Source organism: Lycium ferocissimum, chromosome 3 (assembly GCF_029784015.1).
Source record: "Lycium ferocissimum isolate CSIRO_LF1 chromosome 3, AGI_CSIRO_Lferr_CH_V1, whole genome shotgun sequence".
Taxonomy (NCBI): Eukaryota; Viridiplantae; Streptophyta; class Magnoliopsida; order Solanales; family Solanaceae; genus Lycium; species Lycium ferocissimum.
Genome location: NC_081344.1, coordinates 12,892,497 through 12,914,020, shown reverse-complemented (window position 1 = coordinate 12,914,020; position 21,524 = coordinate 12,892,497).

Genomic DNA, 21,524 nt, shown 5'->3' with positions numbered 1-21,524 from the left:
TTGCTTAATAAAATGGCCCCGACTTTGGATTGATAACATATTTACTCAAATGTATTTGTGTAATTAATTCAAGTATTATTTGCAAAATGAATAGATAATCCGATACATTATACAGGAGACTTGGCAATAAGTGATTGCTTTATGTGGCAAAATGCAAATCATTATATTATATTTACCTTAACGTTTACTTACAGAGTAGAGTTACACGTAACTTGACAAATATTCCATACTTCTTAGGTAGCTGACCATTTCATCAAACAACTGAGTTGAGTTCTATAACAGAGTCAATTTTATATCTTTCAACGCGATTGCTTTTATTATTAGACGAAGAGGCCCTGATTTTGACCTTTTTACATCTTCAAGCCTTTGTTAGTGCCTGTCCCTTTCTCCTATAAGTCATCCCAAAAGACTTCTCATAAGCTTTTTAAGAAGAAAACAAAAGAGGGATTACAACATCTAGTCCAATGATAATGTTTTACTAGAGAGTTCTAAACGAGGGTGGAGGATAAAAAATATTAACATTGATCAGAGGTTGCGGAATGGAAATTAGCTAAAAATATTCAAGATTTAATGTATATGCATTGAAAAGTACTATTTGACTTATATACACAATATAATTTTCAGGTGAAAGATGTTCAGCTGGATACCCTTCACATTTAATGAAATTGAAATTACTTTTTTTATTATTGAAATTTGAACTCGTAATACTATGCTCTAAATTTTGGAATCTTGGCCATCGACCTTTGTAACTGATACTTCCACTATTTGAAGAGACAAATTTTGTTTAAATAACTAATGTGCTCGATTAAAGTTTTTTTTTTTTTTTTTTTTTTTGGGGGGGGGGGGGGGGGGGGTGTGTGGTGGTGGAGGTGGATAAGAGTCAAGAAATATCAACTTACAACTTATTTTAGGAATTTTGAGGCAGTTTTATGTCTTAATTCTTTTTTCTTGTTGGAAAGTTAGGTTGAGAAAAATTCATGTAGAGTATTTACATAATTCTTTAAAAGACGCGCTGGTTGAAATTTGATTAGAGAGGTATCAGCGCGTTGCTTAGTATTTTCATTTAAAAAAAAAAGTGAGTGAGTCAAATTTCTCCATGTAGAAAATAAAGAGAGTCTAGTTATTATTATTACTAGTATAATAAGTGTAATATAATTTTCCTTTATAGAAACGGAATTAAACGGGCGTTCATTCTTTGCCTTGTTCCTAATTAGTTTATTTGTTTAATTAATCTTCCTCAATTTGGTATGTTCTGAATTATTTAATTTCATGAGTCTTGTGGCTTGCTTTGCGTTGAATGCTTTTACTTTGTTGTTTCTTTATTAAATTCAATTGGCACACGTTGAAAAATGTTAAACTAGCCACTATAATAAGTCATAAAAAAAGGTAGAAATTCAATGAATGAGATAATCATATGGTATCTGCTCAACTAATCTCCCCACCAAACTCCAGGATAAAAAATAAAAAAAAAAAAAAAAAAAAACGGAAATCCTCAGGAGTGAGATTGAATATGTCTCCAAATCGACAGCCAAATAATTAAAATGTTGGGTTTAGACTATTGTATCACTAGTTTGAATTTTAGTGATTAATTTCACGGTCTGTTGCTTGCTCTCTCATTAGAGTTTTATGAAAAGACTAGCAATATTTTGTGAGGTTTGAATTCTTTTGTACCTTGAAGACTAAAGTAAAAGGTTGTCTTTTTGGGGCAAAATTCATGTGTCCAATAATAAAGGGATTTAAGTGCCAACACGATTGGATAAATACTATTTATTGAGAAAAAAGCTTTTAGAACAACGATCATAAAAAGAAAACAACTTTGTATGTACTTTTATTCTCTGCTAAGAGAGAGAGAGAGAGAGAGATTATTCATTGTATAGGTTAAATAATTCATTTAAAAAAAATAAAGTTTGTGTATTTATGTTCTACATATGAAGAATTATAAGACACAAGTTTCAAATTACTTAAAAAAGATACATAAGAAATAATAATCAAATAAAAATATTTGATTTTTAAATAGTAATAGTATCATAAAATGTTCAAGATGATGTTATAGAATTGGTACACCCTCATTCCATTTATGTGATATACTTTCCATTCAAGATTGTGTCAAAAAGAATGTCATATTTCTTTATTTAAAAATAATTCAGCTTAAATTTTCTCAATTGATCTTAAATAAAGTGATCTATAACCAACAAAAACATATGACGCGAGTAAAATCATACCATATTGGGATAATACATAAAGACTAAATTAAAAACTTCTACAAGAACAGTTAAAAATATGCGGGATTTTGTGATTACTTATAATAGTTCGAAGTAGTATAATTACTTCTTTTTATAACTATCTCTATTGCTAACATTTTGCAAGTAGACATTCAATGTACTGAAGGAGATTATGAGGAAAATGTTTTAACACATTTCTCATTATGAAAAGAAAAAGATAGACTGAAACTAATACCACTGTAAGTGTTGTAGGCCAATTATGGTCCCATTTTTCCGAAACTATAAGGTGAAACTGTTTTTTTTTTTTTTTTTAAAAAGTTGGTAATTTGAAAACTTCAATATATATTTTTGTTCAAGTTTTGAGAGTTGTGTGCTCAATACGTATAGACGTATAATGGTACTATTGTATTAGTTTTCAACCAGAGACTATGAAAATCAGTCAATCACTAAACCATAGTCCATAGGTCCCCTTTTTTCCGAAAATAAGGTGAAATTTTTGGCCAAACGTGTTTGTCTAATAATTTTTACAACAACAAAAAAAAAAAAAAAAAAAAAGAGAAAAGGTTATTTCAAGACTTTGAACTTTTGACCTTTTGGCAAAAACTATCAGACAAACACAATCAAACTTGAACAAAAAAAATTAGCCAAAAATATTCTGCACCTTTTATTGGAAACAAACGCCACGACTCAAACCGAGCTTTACCCTTATGACATACTCCCTCCAGTCCTTTTTAGTTGAATTTTTGCTTTTTTAGTTTTTTGCACACCTATTAAAAAAAACAATTTTTGAACATTAATTGAAAATGTTATCGATTATATTGACCTTTATATTTCTCAAGTTTACTCATAGAAAATTTTATTAGATCATTTATTAGGAAGGGTAACCTTGAAAAAAAGTTAATACATTCCTCCTTTTTTTTAAAAACACCACTTATTAAGTAAAAAGTGTGTTTAGCTTGGGCACACCCTTAAAAAACTATTCACTTTAGAAAGTAAGGAGTATTTTTACTAACTTACCTTAATCAAATGCCTTGAGAAAGAAATATATCTTTAATGGTTTTTTGGGTATGTAGAACTTCATTTATTTAAATAAGGGAAAAACTAAAACAGAAAAAAAAAAAAAAAAAAAAAAAAAACCAAAACTTTCTTAATTTTGTGAAATACCACTTATTTTGAACCAAAATGAAAAAGTAAAAACACCATTTATTATGATTTATGAACCAAAGGGATTAAATTAATATCAACATCGAATACGTATCAATTTTTATCGAAAAACCTTAAAATATTTGGTCTTGTTTACCCCGAATTTAGGTAAAAATTGAATTTATAAGTGAGGTATAGGATATGTGGATAACTTTAATCTATTTTGGGTTTATGAGAAGTATTTATGGATTTGCGTGCTATAATATGTATATATGAATATATATCAATGCCTTGAATATGTTGCTATAAATGATTAAGCTAATGGTGTTAGAAGAATAAGCAAAAACCACAAAGATCCACTGATTCGGACTAAAGAGAGAGAGAGAGATAATGCTTTAATATATATATTTGCTATTACAATGTTCTAGATCTCAAAAAGCCAACCCCTAAAAGTAGGGAAATGTCCTCTATTTATAGTTTTGCCTCATGGGCCTTTCATACTACACAAAGCCCTTTTGGAATAAAGAAACCCTAAAAGGATAAGATAGGACCGTACGGTCTGACACCCGTACGGTTGTCAGTACAAAATGGCAGAACGGTCTTGACGCGTGGGCCGTTCAAAGTAATGGTAAACCGGACTAACGACCACGTTCAATCCGGACACAGAGAAACCGGGCTAATGGCCACGAGAACTTGACTTGGCGAAACCGGGCTAACGGCAACGCAGAGTTTGGTCCGGAGACACCGGACCAACAGATTTACTTCTCTTTTCTCGGATCAGCCACATCTGGTACAATCCCCGGTTTGAAGAAAAGATTGATCATACTCGTGCTCATTTGATCTTACTCCCGGCCCTGGTGTCACAGGTCTTGCGCATATCCGGTTTTTACCGTATACAGATAGTCCCCATACTTTCCGGACCGTAGTTTTACCGGAGTAACGGGAAGTGGATAAGTCACAAAATTGGCGGTTTCACAAGGTCGCTCTTATCTTTAAATTTTGGCGGGAATAGTTATATCACGTCCCTCTGCCATCAGCCACGTGTCTCATCCCGAATGGCCGATTTCGATAACCGCCGTAACGCACGTCTCTTCAAATCATGTCTCATTAATTGTGGGACACGTGGCACCCCCGGTTGGCTGACCTCTGTAACCGTTATAGTCCCCCATGCATAGATAAGGCTTTTAACCCTCTCATTTTACCACTTTCACTTCTTCACCTTCTTACTTCCACTTCTGATCGTTTTCCTCTCTCATTTTCTTGTTTCAATCGTGATCATCTCCTTTTCTTACTTGTTTTGATCGTAAAAATAGACCAACTTTGCCAACTTCTCCATTGCTGTTCTTTGACTGAAAGTGTTGTTGTATTTCTTCTTTCATCTCGTCATTTTGAACTTTTTTTTCAACTGCCTCTTCAATCCTTCTTACACTTTCAACTTGTTTCGTATCCTACTTCGAATTCATCAATCTCCTTTTCCATATCTTCTAAATGTCTGCCAACACCGAAACTACCTCCCAGGATGTTCCCTAGGTTTCTTCTCAAGGAGCCGAGCCAACCTCACAACCCAAGGGAAAAGCCTTCATTGAATTTACCGCTTCGGACATAGTACCGTCCAAACCCAACTACAACAAAGAATTTGAAGCCGAGAAGCCTTCTCTGGTTGCAGATAGAGTGTTCGATGTAAGGCGATATCCTTCGTCTATTACCGAGGACAAACTTGATCAGGTCCGGGCTTATTGCGGATGGGATAACCATCTGGTGCAAGTGTTCGCCCCCGAGCCCGACGAATCTATCACCGATCATAGGGAAGGCTTCTTGTATGTTTACACCTATCCCTTCACACTCAAGCTCAACCCTTCGATTGACCTGGTTATTTTGGATATGTGCCGGACATACAACGTGACCTTAGCCAAAATTGGTCCGATAATCTGCAGGACTATGGCTTGCCTCCGGCTGTTGGCCAACAATGTAAAAAGTGAATTTACGATGACACATTTCATCCGTTTATATTCCCCGAGGCTATTCCGGGGGGGCGTGATAAAGCTCGCCAAGTGAGGTCGGAACCCGATCTTTTCGAAGATGGATGAAGACAGAGACCGAGTTGGTTAGAGCGCTACATCCGGGTGAGGACCACGAACATTATTCCGGCTGATTATATGCCCTTTCCGGAGAGGTGGAACGATAATCGTAAGTTTCTCAATTCTCCCTTCAATAATTAATCTTGAATGCTTTGTCACACTTGCTCCCTTGTATTCACACGATTTATCCCCTTCTCTCTTTATATCAGCCGTGGCATGGATACCTCCGGCTGTCTGGAATATGAATGAATGGGTTGGAGCACTCCTCGATCAACACACCCATGAACAATGGACATGGGGGAACCTGTCGTGTGGCCGATGGGTCGCTCAAAATCACGGTAATATTCAGCTTGAATTTGAATACATTGTATCTTCTACTTTTTCCTTTTCTTTTATAATCTCTTCGGTATTCAGGTTTACCCAAAGGCTAGGTGGAGCCAAGACCGGAGCCAGCAGCCGAGCTTGTTACGCCGATACCTAAATTTGATTCAACAGGGACATCTCGTCTTATTGCTACTGCCAATAAAAGGCGGAGAAAACCCTCGGACCAAGGGCAGAAACCGAAGAAGAGGGCAAGGAGCATTGTTCGGACTCTAAGGGATGAAATCGAGCCCGGTTTCATTATTCGAAGAGTCGGTGTGGCCTCCTCTATTGCCTCTGTTCCGGAGGAGGAAGACACCATTCCGTCATTTCCTTCAGTCGAGGAAGGACCTTCAGCTCCGGCTTTGCACACAGGTGGGGAAGAAGTTCTTTAGCCGACTCCTCTAAGGTCAATTGAATACGTTGACATTTCAGGTGATGCTTCATCTAAGGAGACTCCCCTGCAAAGGACTAGAAGATCCGGGCTTGCTTCGACTGCTGAAGCCGAACAAAGAGCTGAGTCGGTCCCTGATACCGAGGCTCCAATGGATACCGGCCCACTGCCCGGTAGTGACCCAGCTGCAACATCCGAGGCACCTGCCTCCGCTGGGGCTGCTCCAACTTCTCCTGCGCCGAGGTTGGATAACCTCGATGACATGTTCTCGGATACACCGCCTGCAACCGGGGAAGTAGCCAGTTTCGGACATCTCCCTATCCCACGGGTCACGAGGGCAGCTAGCCTGTCCAACGAAATTGGTTCAACAGAAATCCTAGTATGTGTCTTCCCGGCCCCGAGCGTGGAATCGAGGAGGACAAGGTCGGCCGTGGTTACCGTCCCCGAGGATTGCAGTTTCTTGTCCCATCCTGTGGGAATTGCAAGCTATCTGAGGCCCCTCATCTCAGATTTAGATAAACGGAAGATGGCCGAAGTCCCCTGGCAGAGTCTCATTAACGAAGGCATGCACGCGGGCAACCGGGTAAGCTTATCACCCAATCCTTCCATAATTCAATGTGAACTTTGGCTTCGGTTTTATCTAAGTTTAACTTCTCGTTTCTTTTACAGAGTGTGGTGCTCGTCAATGAGGCCTTTATCCGTGCTCAGCAAGAGGTTGACGACCTTAAGGGCCAGCTGGATGCCCAGGGTTGGGAAACGGAGAAGTTCCAGCACCTTCTGCAAGTAAAGGAGGATCAATTGAACCGGGCAGCTGCCTTTTCCAACCTTCAACCCGAATTCGAAGCGGCGAATGCCGAAAATCTTAGTTTAAAAGCTAAGTTAGCCGGAGTAGTTGAAAAGAACCGGCTCCTGGAAGCGGATAAGGTCGGCCTCAGCCAAGATAATGCCCGTTTTTTCGAGGCTCGGTGAACTCGAGGCCACCATCTCCCAACTCCGACGTGAGCTTGATCCGGTCAAGACTGATGCCGTGAAGTTAGACGAGAGGCATAGGCTGCTTGAATCTGAGAATACCGGGTACAAGGACAAGTTGAGGGTTTTTTAACAGAAAGCCGAGGATAGGGCCCGGATATGCGGCGAGCTCAAAACCAAATTTGAGGGGACGGCCGAGGCCAATGACATTCTAAAGGCCAAGCTTAAGTCGACAACTCAATTTTAAAGAATCCTCGATGAAGAGAGGTCGAAATTAGTGGCTAAATTGGCCCAAGCTGAGGCCAACTTAGCTGAGTCTCTTAAGAATGTGGAGGCTGCCGAGGCTCATACCACGATTGCGGTTGAGTATGAATGGTGGAAGTCCCGGAGGCCTCCCTTGAGCAAGCCCAACAAGGATTTAGGGACCTCCCGGCCCTGATACTCGAAGCCAGAACGATCGAGGAGGAAGCCAAAAGATCCCTCGATACCGATTCTGAGAGAACAGTATCCGAGCACTCCGGCTCCAGTCGCACTGGGTAGACCAGGGCCTGCACTGGCCTTTATTTTGCCTTTTTTGGCTCGTTTTTATTTTTTAACTTTGTAGAAATTTTGGATGTAAAAAACCTTCATCTATGGAATGTGCATTTTTCTTTCCGATTCTCTTCATTCTTTTATCTAAATGCTTGTTATGACTTTTGCCCTAATCGTCAATCCCGTTAAAGAACAAACAAAGGCTCGGAGTTATTTTTCCAGACTGTGCCTAAATATTGGCTTTTTTCTTCGTCCGATATATTTCGTCCGGAGATTTGATCGAGTGGTTTGCCCGTGGAACTTATTTATGCTCTGTGAATTCAGACGTCTTCGAATCACGTTAGGCATTTTAGGGCCGATATTTTTCGACAGTTCACTTATCATAGATTAGGTTCGGACACCTGAATCCCTGCCTTACCAATTTTTGATATAGCAGTCCCCATTCGAGGGTGTTAAAAGATTTTGGCTCGGTTCAATGCGACGTTATTACCTTTGTCGAATTTCGACTATAGTCCCTGGTGTAAGGTGTTTAGATAAAACGATGCCGAATTTTGGCGGTAATCACCGGTGTAGGGTGTTTAACAAGAAGACACATCCAACATGAAATTTTAATGATCTTTATATTGTAAGTATGCACGTACATGATATGAAGACTTCGTCCGTTTTCTTTTATTTTTGCTGTAGCAAATACTAAGTGGACACGATTTGTTCTGATCGTTTGGTCCTTATATCGAAACCTACTACGGAAGGTCCGGTTTTGGACAAAGGTGAGATATGAAATTTCGAGGACTTCTCCGGAGTAGCACCTAACAGCATTCACTTGCTTTGTTGAGCTGCTTCGTTTTCTATTAACCGAGCTAAGCCTCGATGTGGGTATAGTAGTCCCCTAGTGTTTATCCGAGCTGCATGACGGGTAAGCACTATCAAGTCCTCACTCGTAGGGTATAGCCCCGAGTTTCTGGGCACTTGTCCTCGTTTTTATCAAGCAACACGTTGTACTTGTTGCCTCATTAAAAACCTTGTCGGAAAACGCATTTTGGGACAAAATCGTACTAAGGAAAAGAGTGCAACACGTGTTTTCAGACCTAACACCTAACTTCATGCAGTACTCGACTTCCTGCAAAAAAGAAAGATTAACAAAAAATAAACACAAGGATAGGTGTCCATACCTTAGCAGTAGTATCTCTTCAAATGAGCCACATTCCAGTTATTGCGCAACCGTTGTCCGTCCATGGATTCTAGCTGATACGACCCTTTACCCGTTATTCCGGTTATCTTGTACGGCCCTTCCCAGTTCGGACCCAATTTTCCATCGTTGGGATTCTTGGTGTTCAAAGTAACTTTCCGAAGCACCAAGTCCCCAACTTGAAAATGTCAAAAATTGGCCCTCCGGTTGTAGTACCTTTCCATTCTCTGTTTCTGAGCTGCAATACGGACCAACGCATTTTCACGAAGTTCATCCATAAGGTCGAGTTTTATAGCCATGGCCTCCTCGTTTGACTCACCGGTAGTGTATCTGAATCGGAGACTCGGTTCACCAACTTCTACGGGGATAAGGGCTTCGGCCCCGTAGACCAACGAGAAAGGCGTTTCTCCCGTGCTTGATTTTGATGTGGTTCTGTAAGCCCACAACACCTCCTTTAGCACTTCCCTCCAGTGATGCTTCGATGTTTCAAGTCTTTTCCTTAGATTTTAAATTATTGTTTTATTCGTGGATTCTGCCTGTCCGTTTGCACTTGGGTGATATGGAGTTGATACAATTTTCTTGATCTTCAACCCTTTGAGGAAATCATTGACTTTGCTGCCAATGAACTGAGGACCGTTATCACAAGTTATCTCGGTCGGGATGCCGAAACGACAAATAATGTGGTCCCATATGAAGTCAATAACGTCCTTTTCTCTAATCTTTTCGAAGGCTTATGCTTCAACCCATTTGGAGAAATAGTCAGTCATAAACAAAATAAAACGGGCCTTGCCTGGTGCCCATGGCAGAGGACCAACAATGTCCATTCCCCACTTCATGAAGGGCCAAGGTGATATCGCCGAATGTAGCAAATCCCCGGGCTGATGAATCATCAGGGCATGTCTTTGACACCCATCACATTTCTGGACAAAATTCTTTGAATCCTCCTCCATCCGGTTCCAATAATAATCGGCTCTGATAATTTTTCGAACTAAGGCTTCTGCACCGGAGTGATTACCGCAGGTCCCCTCGTGGACCTCTCTCATCACATAATCGGTTTCTCCGGGACCCAAACACTTGGCCAGGGGCCCGAAGAAAGACCGTCGATACAATTGGTCGTCTATTAAGCAGAACCGTGCTGCTTTTGTCCTTAGTGACCGTGATTCTTTTGGGTCACTCGGGAGCTTTCCATCTTGCAAGTAGTCAATGTATTTGTTGCTCCAATCCCAAGTTAGACCCATCGTGTTTATTTCAGCATGCCCATTTTCTACCGCCGAATTCATCAACTGCACTATAGTGCTGGAGTTGATTTTTTCCCCTTTGACTGAAGAGCCGAAATTGGCCAATGCGTCAGCTTCGCTGTTCTGCTCCCTAGGTTCATGCTGCACGGTCCACTCTTTAAAACAGTGTAGTATCACTTGGATTTTCTCCAGATACCTTTGCATTCGTTCATTCTTAACCTCGAAGACGTCGTTTACTTGGTTAACGACCAAGAGAGAGTCGCATTTTGCCTCGATTATTTCGGCCCCCATACTCCGAGCTAATTTCAAACCTACAATCATAGCCTCATACTTGGCTTCATTGTTAGTCAATTTAATAGTTCTAATCGACTGTCTAATGGTATCCCCAGTGGGGGTTTTAAGGACGATGCCTAGCTCGGAACCTTTTAAGGTTCGAGGCCCCGTCCGTGTGTAAAGACCAAATACCCGAAGCCTTTCCCGAGGTTAGCAGAAGTTCTTTCTCAACCTCGGGGATCATAGCCGGGGTAAAATCTGCCACAAAATCGGTTAAGATTTGGGACTTAATGGCCGTCCGGGGTTTATATTCGATATCATATCCGCTAATCTCTACGGCCCATTTGGTCAGTCTACCCGACAATTCCGGTTTATGCATGATGTTCTTTAGAGGATAAGTAGTTACTACGCATATCAGATGGCATTGAAAGTAAGGTTTGAGCTTTCTTGAAGCACTTACCAATGCCAGAGCCAACTTTTCAAGGTGGGATAACGGGTCTCCGCATCCCCTAAAGTTCTACTCACATAATATATAGAGAATTGCGTACCTGATTCTTCTCGGACCAAAACACCACTTATCGCTACCTCAGATACGACAAGGTAGAGAAACAACTGCTCATTCTCCTTCGGTGTGTACAGCAGAGGCGGGCTAGACAAGTACCTTTTTAATTCCTGCAAGGCTCTTTGGCATTCCGGTGTCCAAACGAAGTCATTCTTCTTCCTTAATAAGGAGAAGAAACGATGACTTTTATTCGAAGATCTCGATATGAACTGACTCAGCGCTGCTATCCTTCCGGTAAGCCTCTGCACTCCTTTGATGTTATTTACCACCTCAATATCCTCGATGGCTTTGATCTTTTTTGGGTTAATTTCAATTCCCCGGTTGGACACCATGAAACCCAAGAACTTGCCCGATCGGACATTGAAGGCATATTTCTCTGGGTTAAGCTTCATGTTGTATTTACGGAGTACATCGAAAGTTTCCTGCAAATGTTTCAAATGGTCCTCTGTTTCCAGGGACTTGACTACCATGTCATCAATATAAACTTCCATTGTTTTCCGTATCTGTTCTTTGAACATCCCATTAACTAGGCGTTGGTAAGTTGCACCGGCATTTTTTAATCCGAAGGGCATGACATTGTAACAGTAAGTCCCGTACCGAGTATAAAGAATGTTTTCTCTTGGTCCTCCGGGTGCATCCGAATTTGGTTGTACCCGGAGTAAGCATCGAGAAAACTCCGTCGCATTGATCATTCTATCGATGTGAGGCATCGGAAATGAATCCTTCGGGCATGCTTTGTTTAAATCCTTATAATCAACGCACATTCTAAATTTATACCTTTTTTCGGCACCACCACTACGTTAGCTAGCCAGTATAGGTATTTTATCTCCCGGATAGAGCCTATATTCAAAAGCTTTGTTACCTCATCCTTTACGAAGGTGTGTTTTGGCTTTGCCATGGGCCTCATCTTCTGCTTCACCGGGGGAAATCTCCCGTCAAGACTGAGCTTGTGAGTCGTCACTTCCGGTGGCACACCTGTCATATCTATATGGGACTATGCGAAACAATCGGCATTAGCTTAAAGAAACTTAATTAACTTGTTCCTGAGCTCCGAGGTTAACCCGGTGCGCAGGTATACCTTTCTATCCGGTAGATATTCGAACAAGTTGACTTGCTCCAGCTCCTCTACTGTAGACTTGGTTGCATCCGAGTCATCCGGCAAGACGAATGATCTGGGTACACCGAAATCATCCTCTTCATACCCCGAGTCCGACCCCTTCTGCTCCGCTGTCGAACCCGTACACTTTAGTTGCTATTTAGAGTCCTTGCCACCGACTGACCCATCATCTTTTGGATCCGATTTTTTGGGAAAGAATAGCGCTTCCTCGACCGCGAACATCTCCCTTACAGCGGGCTGTTCACCTCAGATGGTTTTTATCCCCTCCGGTGTTGGGAATTTTAACAGCTGATGTAATGTCGATGGCACAGCCCTCATGCTATGTATCCACAGTCTGCCAAGCAAAGCATTATACTTCATATCCCCTTCGATGACATAGAACACCGTCTACTGAATGGTGCCGTCAATGTTGACCGGCAAAGAAATCTCCCCCTTCGTGGTTTCACTCGCCATATTGAACCCACTAAACACTCGGGCTACCGGTACAATCTGATCGAGTAGCCTTAGCTATTCTACCACTCTACACAGGATGATATTGGCCGAGCAACCTAGGTCAATCAAAATACGTTTAACTTGTGATTTAAAAATAAGAATAGAAATTACCAACACATCATTGTGTGGTTGCATGATGCCTTCTGCATCTTTGTTGCTGAAGGAGATGGAACCCTCGGGCACGTAATCCCGGCTGCGCTTCTCACGTACAACGATAACCTTTGTCTGTTTCATTATCCGTCCTCGAGGAGCGTCTGTACCTCCGATTATCATGTTGATTATATGCTGAGGTTCCACCGGTTCGGCCTGTTTGTGGGACTCCCTTTCCTTATAGTGGCTTTTAGCTCGTTCACTCAGGAATTCTCGAAGGTGACCATTTTTCAGTAACCGAGCCACCTCTTCCCTTAATTGGCGACAATCTTCAGTTCTGTGCCCATGAGTTTCGTGGCACTCACACATCACGTTCGGATCCTGTTGACCCGGATCTGATCTCAGTGGTCTCGGCCATCTTGCTTCTGCGATACGGCCAATGGCCGAGATGAGATCCGAGGTATTGATGCTGAAGTTGTACTCCGATATCCTCGGTAGGTCTTTGTTGCTAGCCGAACTCCCGGCATCACTTTTAAATGATAGACCTCGACTGTTCGACAGGCGCTCAATCAGTTTATCATCCCAACCGGAGAATTGACTGGGGCCAACCCTTGATTTTTCCGACCTGAAGCTTGGCTTTTCCGAATGAGAGTATGGCCGATACCTTTCCCTCGATGGTCTTGACTCCGGCTCGTAATTTTTCCTCGATCTCTCAGAGCTTTTGCTCAAATTTATGGGCCCCGGGGAAAGTTTGAGTTGGTCATCCTCTACCGGAATCTTCGATTCGTATTTGTTATGGGCATCCACCCAGGTCACAGCCTCGTATTCCAGCAAGTTTTCTTTTAGTTTAAACGAGGCCGTCGAGCTTCGAGGATTAAGCCCTTTGGTAAAAGCTTGTGTAGCCCATTCCTCCAGAACCGGAGGGAGCTCCATCCACTCCCTTTGGAACCGGTTGACAAATTCATGCAACAACTCATCGTCCCTTTGGGCTACACAGAAAATATCCGCCTTCCGAGCCTGCACCTTTTTAGCTCCAGCATGGGCTTTTATGAACGCATCCGCGAGCATTTCGAAAGAAGTGATTGAATGCTCGGGTAGATGGTCGTACCAAGTCAATGCTCCCTTCGATAGGGTTTCCCCAAACTTTTTCAACAACACGGACTCAATTTCATCCTCTTCGACGTCATTTCCTTTTATGGCACAGGTGTATGAAGTCACATGCTCCTGTGGGTCCGTTGTGCCGTCATATTTCTGGATATCCGGTATTTTAAACCTCTTCGGGATCAATTTCAGAGTCGTCCTTGGAGCAAAAGGCCTTTGAATGTACCTGTTTGAATCCGGTCCTTTTAGAATAGGCGGAGCCCCCGGGATCTGATCCACCCGAGAGTTATATGTTTCCACCCCTTCTCAGTTGAGTCTACCCGCTTTACCAATGTTTCGAGTATTCTCAGAACTTCGGTGGATGAACTGGCTCCCGATCTATTGCTCTCGACTATCCGTGTTTCGTCCCTTCTCGGTTCGGCGACGCCTTTCGACCTCTCCGGGGTAGCTTTATCATTTTTACTTTGTAGCTGAGCTATTGCGATTCCTTGTTCGGCGATGGCGGTTCTCTGTTCCTGCAACATTTCAAAAATTAAACGTAAGTTAACCTCATCCGGGTATCCGTACTTTCCGCCTTGTGCCGGGATAAAGTAATTAAATTATGAGTATTTAAGGGATCGATGCCGGCCGGGGGTGGCATTCTCCTGGTTCACGGTGTTCTGCCGGTTAAGGCTTTCCCTCGAATCAACAGAATTTGGGTCGATGGGATCTGTTGGTAGGTCCCGTAGCCCACTGTTCTCGTTTTCGGCCACAATCTCGTTGTTGTTGATATGACCAGATCACCCACTGCTTGCCATTTGGTCCGTTTTCATAGAGATCAAAGAAAAGATTTCTTAATCCAACGGGTAGAAAATAGAAGCCAAGATTAAAAAACCACTATTATCCTTGCCTCACGGTGAGCGCCAAACTGTTTACCCCGAATTTAGATAAAAATTGAATTTATAAGTGAGGTATATGATATGTGGATAACTTTAATATATTTTGGGTTTATGAGAAGTATTTATGGATTTGCGTGCTATAATATGTATATATAAATATATATCAATGCCTTGAATATGTTGCTATAAATGATTAAGCTAATGGTGTTAGAAGAATAAGCAAAAACCACAAAGATCCACCGATTCGGACTAACGAGAGAGAGAGAGAGAGAGAGAGAGAGAGAGAGATGCTTTAATATATATATATTTGCTATTACAATGTTCTAGATCTCAAAAAGTCAACCCCTAAAAGTAGGGAAATGTCCCTTATTTATAGTTTTGCCTCATGGTCCTTTCATACTACACAAAGCCCTTTTGGAATAAAGAAACCCTAAAAGGATAAGATAGGACCGTACGGTCTGACACCCGTACGGTTGTCAGTACAAAATGACAAAACGGTCTTGACGCGTGGCTGTTCTGCAGCTGGTAAACCGGACTAACGGCTACGTTCAATACGGACACAGAGAAACTGGGCTAACGGCCACGAGAACTTGACTTGGCGAAACCGGGCTAACGCAACGCGAGTTTGGTCCGGAGACACCGGACCAACATTTACTTCTCTTTTCTCGGATCGCCACATACGGTGCAATCCCCGGTCTGAAGAAAAGACTGATCATACTCGTGCTCATTTGATCTTACTCCCGGCCCTGATGTCACCGGTCTTGCGCATATCCGATTTTTACCATATACAGGTTTCTTTTCTTACAATTTATAGGTAACCGATTTCGTGAAGGATTCTTCTAAAGATGATGGAGGGACGGAAGGTTCGTCCCAGCACTAATCTAGTCTTAGAGTTAACTACTCCTTTAAGGAGTTTATAATGGTTTCTTTTAAATTTCAAATTGATAACAAAATGAGTAAATAAACATTTATGCAGTTTGTTAATTACTATAAGAAGCTTATTGCTGAATATCCCGCCACGTAATTAAGCTTCCCATGTTTGCTGATTAAGTGTTTCTTATTTGTTTACTTTCGTTGACATAAAATGAAAAAATAGAGATAATGGTCAAAAAAACACATATGAACTATCATTTTTTCACGAGTTTCACACTCTAACTATCAGTTGTTCTCTTACCTACCTAAATTATCATTATCTTTGTATTAAAATACACCAAAGCTGACTAGGCCAAATATTTGAGAATAATCGCCAGCAGACGCGTGAAAGCTCATTTTGTCCATTAAAATTTGTCACATGGCATATGTAACTGCTAATTGAGCTTACTAGTTAATTTTTTTTTTCTATTTTCCACTTAAATCTTTTAAATCCCTCTCCTCTCCCCTTCTTTTTCTCAGCCCCTTTTCTTCATAATTTCTCCTTCTTTAATCAGCTTTGCACCTTCACAAGAATTGTCACAAAACCAGATCAACTGAACGTTGATTTTGTCTAAATTTGGGTGAAAAACTCTAACGTAGAACTATTTGATCCCCTGGTGATAATGGATTCCGATTTCGCTCCAGAGAGTGGGTCTAAAGGGTCAGGTTCACAAACAGATTTTGGATTTGCTTTCAATGATAGCAATTTCTTGGATCGAGTCATGAGGATTGAGATTGTATCTAACCTACATAATTCAAAATTTCACTTTTAGTGACATTGTTGATTGAGCCCCAAAAGCGCAAGCGTAGAAGAGAAGAAATCAAGAGAGGAAATGGTTTGCTTTTCAGAATTTTAACAAACCCTAATTTTAAAATCAGAAAAGCAAACCAATTTTCTCTATTTGATTTCTTCTCTCCCATGCTTGTGTTTCTGGGCTCAATAAAAGATGCCACCAAAGCCTTCATCATTAATTTTGAATTCAGGAAAGTCGGGTACAATTTCAATCCTCATAACTTGATTTGAGAAATTGTTATCATGGAAAGCAAACCTAAAATCTGATTGTAAACTCGGCCCGTTAGACCCACACCCGGAGAAATAGGAATCCATTGAATGTAGTAATAAATTTAAGAGAAACTCAATTGGGAAATGAAGGAACAGCGGGTTCTTATGCAAAAAAATTGAAATCTTGTTTCACATCTTAATTCAGTTGTTTTGCTGATTTGTTTTTATCTTAAATTAGTTACAAGTAGTTGCCTTTATTTTGTAATATTCAGTGTTCTAATTTTCATGACAATTTTTGTGAAGGAGAAAATCTGATTAAAAAGGAATAAATGAAGAAAAGGTGACTAAGAAATGAAAAAGAAAGGGGAGAAGTGAGGGATTTAAAAGGAATTAAGTGAAAATAGAAAAAAAAAATTAAACTATCAGCTCAATTAGTAGTTGTATATGCCACGTGGATGATTTTTTATGGATAAAATAAGCACCCGCACACCTGTTGAAGATTGTTGTCAAATATTTGGCCTAGTCAACTTCGAGGTGTGTTTTAATGCATAGATAGTGATAGTTCAGGTAGATAAAGGGAATAGTTGATGATTGGGGTATGAAACTCACTAAAAAGTGATAGTCCAGGTGTGTTTTTGACCATTATCTCTTTTGCTTTTTGTTAGATTTTTTGTGTTGTTAGAAAAGAAATTACGAAAATTGTTTGATTTTCTGAATTTTTGCATCGGTGAAAATATTTATCCTCGTGGAGTGTCACTTGGCACCCTTTTTAAATAAATATAAAGAGCGTACACTACGCACCATCAGCTACTCAACTAAGTGTGTTTTTCTAATACGTAGATTGTGATAGTTTAGGTAGGAAAAGATATCATAGGTGATAGTTGATGTGTGAAATTCACGAAAAAGTGATAGTTCAGGTGTGTTTTAGGCCATTATCAAAAAAAAAAAAAAAAAAAGTACCTGACCAGATATAATGTTGTTTGATGACTCTTTTTAAACGGTTGCAACAAAAAGAACACGAAAAAAAGGACTTTATACGTTATTTGAAAAACTACCTATTTGGTATTTTTCAATGGTGTCTTCATTAGGTAAATGCACTAAATCATATAAACTTATCGTGTCATGCATTTATTGATTTAATATAAGCATCCCGTACAAGTAAATTTGAAGATATAATACTATATCTGACAATTGAGTGCACTTTCATATAAGCGAATTCATGATCTAGTAATTAATGAGTTCAGATTAGTGTGCAATTATACGTAAATATTTTAATAATTCTATTGTATATGCATATAGTGTTTGAAATGAAAACAATTAGTTATGAACTTACAAAATTCATCCTAATTAAGTCGCCTTATGCAAATTCACCAATTCTTATCTCTCTTAATTTATTTATCTCTGATAATCAACAAGGGGTCTTGCCGGTAGCAATTCACCAAGCTTCTCGCATTATTCATTTTTCCTTCTTATTATTTGCAGGCTTATTGTCCAAAAGGGAATATTAGTCAATAAAATAATTATCGTACCCATCTTTTTCAAGTTAAAGTGTCACAAAATACAGGTTAAGTTCTCCAGCTGATGATATCATTCTTAAATAGATATTAGTTTGACGCCTTTGTAAGACACATTGACTGCAATTTGAATGGTACTTTGGTCCAGTCTTATGTTCACTTTGCCTTCTCACTAGGTCACTTATCCTTTCCCAATAATTCAAAATACGATGAAGGGTGAAATAAATGAGAGTTTTGGAGCAGTTGTTGTCTGAGGCGGATCTATATCTAATTTATAAACGTGAACTCAATAAATTTTGCTCAAATTTTATATGTATTAAAAAATTATAAATATTTATTTTGAAACTAATTATTCTTGTTGTATACTCCTTCCATCCCATATTTGTTGTCATGTTTCACTTATTCAGAGTTGAACTGACTAATTTTTAAAGCTAAATTGAATTGGATTAATCAAATATTTTAAAATTAAAATTTAGATATTCAGAAACTACAACAAAAATACTTTAAGTTACAGTTTTTCTCATATCAATATGGTGAAAAAATATAGTTTAAAATGTTGATCAAAATCAATTTAGTTTGAATCCAGAAAAATGAAGCACGCCAAGTATTTTATGAGACAGAGGGAGTAATTTTAACTTGCAGCAAAAACTCACAAACTGTAAATACAGAATATGCTCTCGGATTCAATATTGATTAGACTCATTTCTAGAAAACTTCTACAACTTCTTGGCCTAACTAGAGTTAGCTAATGCATGCACCGACACATGTCATCAACTAACATTTCACATTTCATTCCCACATATTTTCTGATGATAAATCCTGGTATGTTTTCTTTCTCTTTAATGAGTCAAACGTCAAGCAAAAGGAGGTTCATGAACCGGCCATTTTACTACGTACTTTCTGTTTTTATTTTCAACTTGTAAGATTTACGATATATGTGATTCAAATTGAGGCGCTGAGTCATGTCAGATAATGTACATATAAGCTGGTTCAACAAGCTTTACATATATATACACACATATATGGTAAAGTGATAAGTATTCCTTTATTCTTAATTAGAGATGTTAGTTGAAGAATAAAATTATCTTTGGGTAATAAACGGTTTACCCCTAAAGTGGAATATTTTGATGTGAATCTGGATTAGCCGGCCCCTAAAGCAAATATCACACACTTAAAGGGAAACCGAAAAAAATAATAATTTATGTATGATTTTAAGAATGAGTAACTTATATGGTCACCCAACTATAACAAATTATCTACTAAAGTCACTTATGATTTTAATTAACATAACCCTTAGTAGGGAGAGTTTTACCCCTAAAGTAAAACTTTCAGACACCAATTCGAATCAGTCGATTCTCAAAACGAATGCAAAATCGAGTGTGCAAACCAAAAAAATATTAGCAATCCCATTTTATAGGCTCTTCCGGATTTCCTTCCCACCAAACTATAATTAATTATAGTTCGGAGGCACAGGAAGCTCGTGGTCCTCAAAGTAAATGATCGACTAATTAAGCTTTAAGAATAATGCTAGTCACAATTTAAAGATTCTATATTCGAATCTCAATTGTAACATTCAGTATGGCTCATATGTTTCAAAACAATACTTACCCATAAATCGTCACAAATTGTCATGAATACATCACAAAAGTTAGAGTCCACGACTTAAGTGACATACACAAAAAAAAAAAAAAAAAAATTGAAACCAAAGTAATACAATTTTTTTTTACAAAAACAGGTTTCACGCACAGAATCTTGCGTGAAAGCGGCAACCCCCCGCCCCTTTTTTTAAGCTATCAAAATCACGTTTTTTCAATACTTTGGGCAAAGATTAGTCATGTTTCAAAACCCCGAAATATCAATATTTTATATAGAACTTAATATCTTTTTTTTTTCGTACAATAACGTCGGCACATTACATCAAGTATACCTAAATATTTGGATCGTCGTTTTAGGGGTGTAAAGTGCCCCGAAGTAAGTTTTGTTTGTTTGGAAACTTGTCATCTTTAGATCTAAGTGTCATATTTTATAGGGTTTTGATATAAGTGTTTTATTATTTAGTCAAGTCGAATGTACAAATAAAAATATTATATTCTCATTCAATGCTCTCACCAAGGTTCCATACCATGTTGTTGGCATAAAAAGGAAGTAAAAAGGAGAGGCTAAACCACCAACCCAAATTGGTGAAAGCAACAAAGTAGACACTTTTTATTTTTTATAATGTTCACTAATGCTATCTAACTCGTTTTTATAAATTGAATTTCGAACCTCAAAATAGATTTTTTATCATTAGATTTTTACTAAAGATGAATGAAATTTTTGCACAAATTTGGGACAAAATTCAAATTGAATGGGATAATAGGTGTTTTTTTTAAAAACCAGCTCTGCCAAACCGCCTCGCGACAGTTTATCCGGTTAGATCTCGAAAAAATAACCTGAGTAAATAAAAAAATCGCTTAAATCGGACATCCGAGCGCAAAGTTATGACCATTTAAAGTTTCAACAATTTACAACTAGTTTTCTACCTATGCTCCTGTCCTTATTTTTTATTTACGTCAAATCTTCTATGATGATACATAAATTAATTAAGGTCATGCCACAATGTTTAGGGTTTGGAGCTACTCAAATTTAACACTCAACATGGGCACATATCAATTTTTTTCATCTCACTGTAAACACAACTCAACATTTGTTTCCATTAGCAATCATAAAAATGCAAATTTGTCTCCCTCTATTTGGATAATTTTCAATGTATATACCTCATATGTATGGGTAACACGTTTTTTGGCCTCTCATTTTTTGGCATCTCGTAAGGCTGTGGTGGTGCAAGCACGTCTCGTGGTGGCAGAACATCTCGGAGTAAAAGAGTCTCTCGTACTTGAAGTTTTATTTTGAATATTTTGTTATTGTAAAAAATGATGTATTACTTAATGCAATGAATTATTTTGAACCTCTCGTATTGGATGAATTATTTCTTAATATAATATTTTTATTTTTACATTCAACTTGACTAAATAATAAAACACTTATATCAAAACCCTATAAAATATGACACTTAGATCTAAAAATACACATTTCCAAACAAACAAAACTTACTTTGGGGCACTTTACAACCCCTAAAATGACAATCCAAACATTTAGGTATACTTGATATAATGAGCCGACGTTATAGGTATACTTGATATAATGAGCCGACGTTATTAGACACAAAAAAAGATATTACGTTCTATATAAAATATTGATATTTCGGAATTTTAAAACATGACTAATCTTTACCGAAAGTATGAAAAAAAATGTGATTTTGATAGCTTAAAAAAAAAAAAAAAAGTTGCCTCTTTCACGTACAGAAACCTACTTTTTTAACTTCTTCTTTTTTTGTGTTATTTTGGTTCCAAATTATTTTTGTATGTCACTTAAATTGCGGACTCCAAAAGTTACAAGCTGATTCAGATGTTAGAAAATGA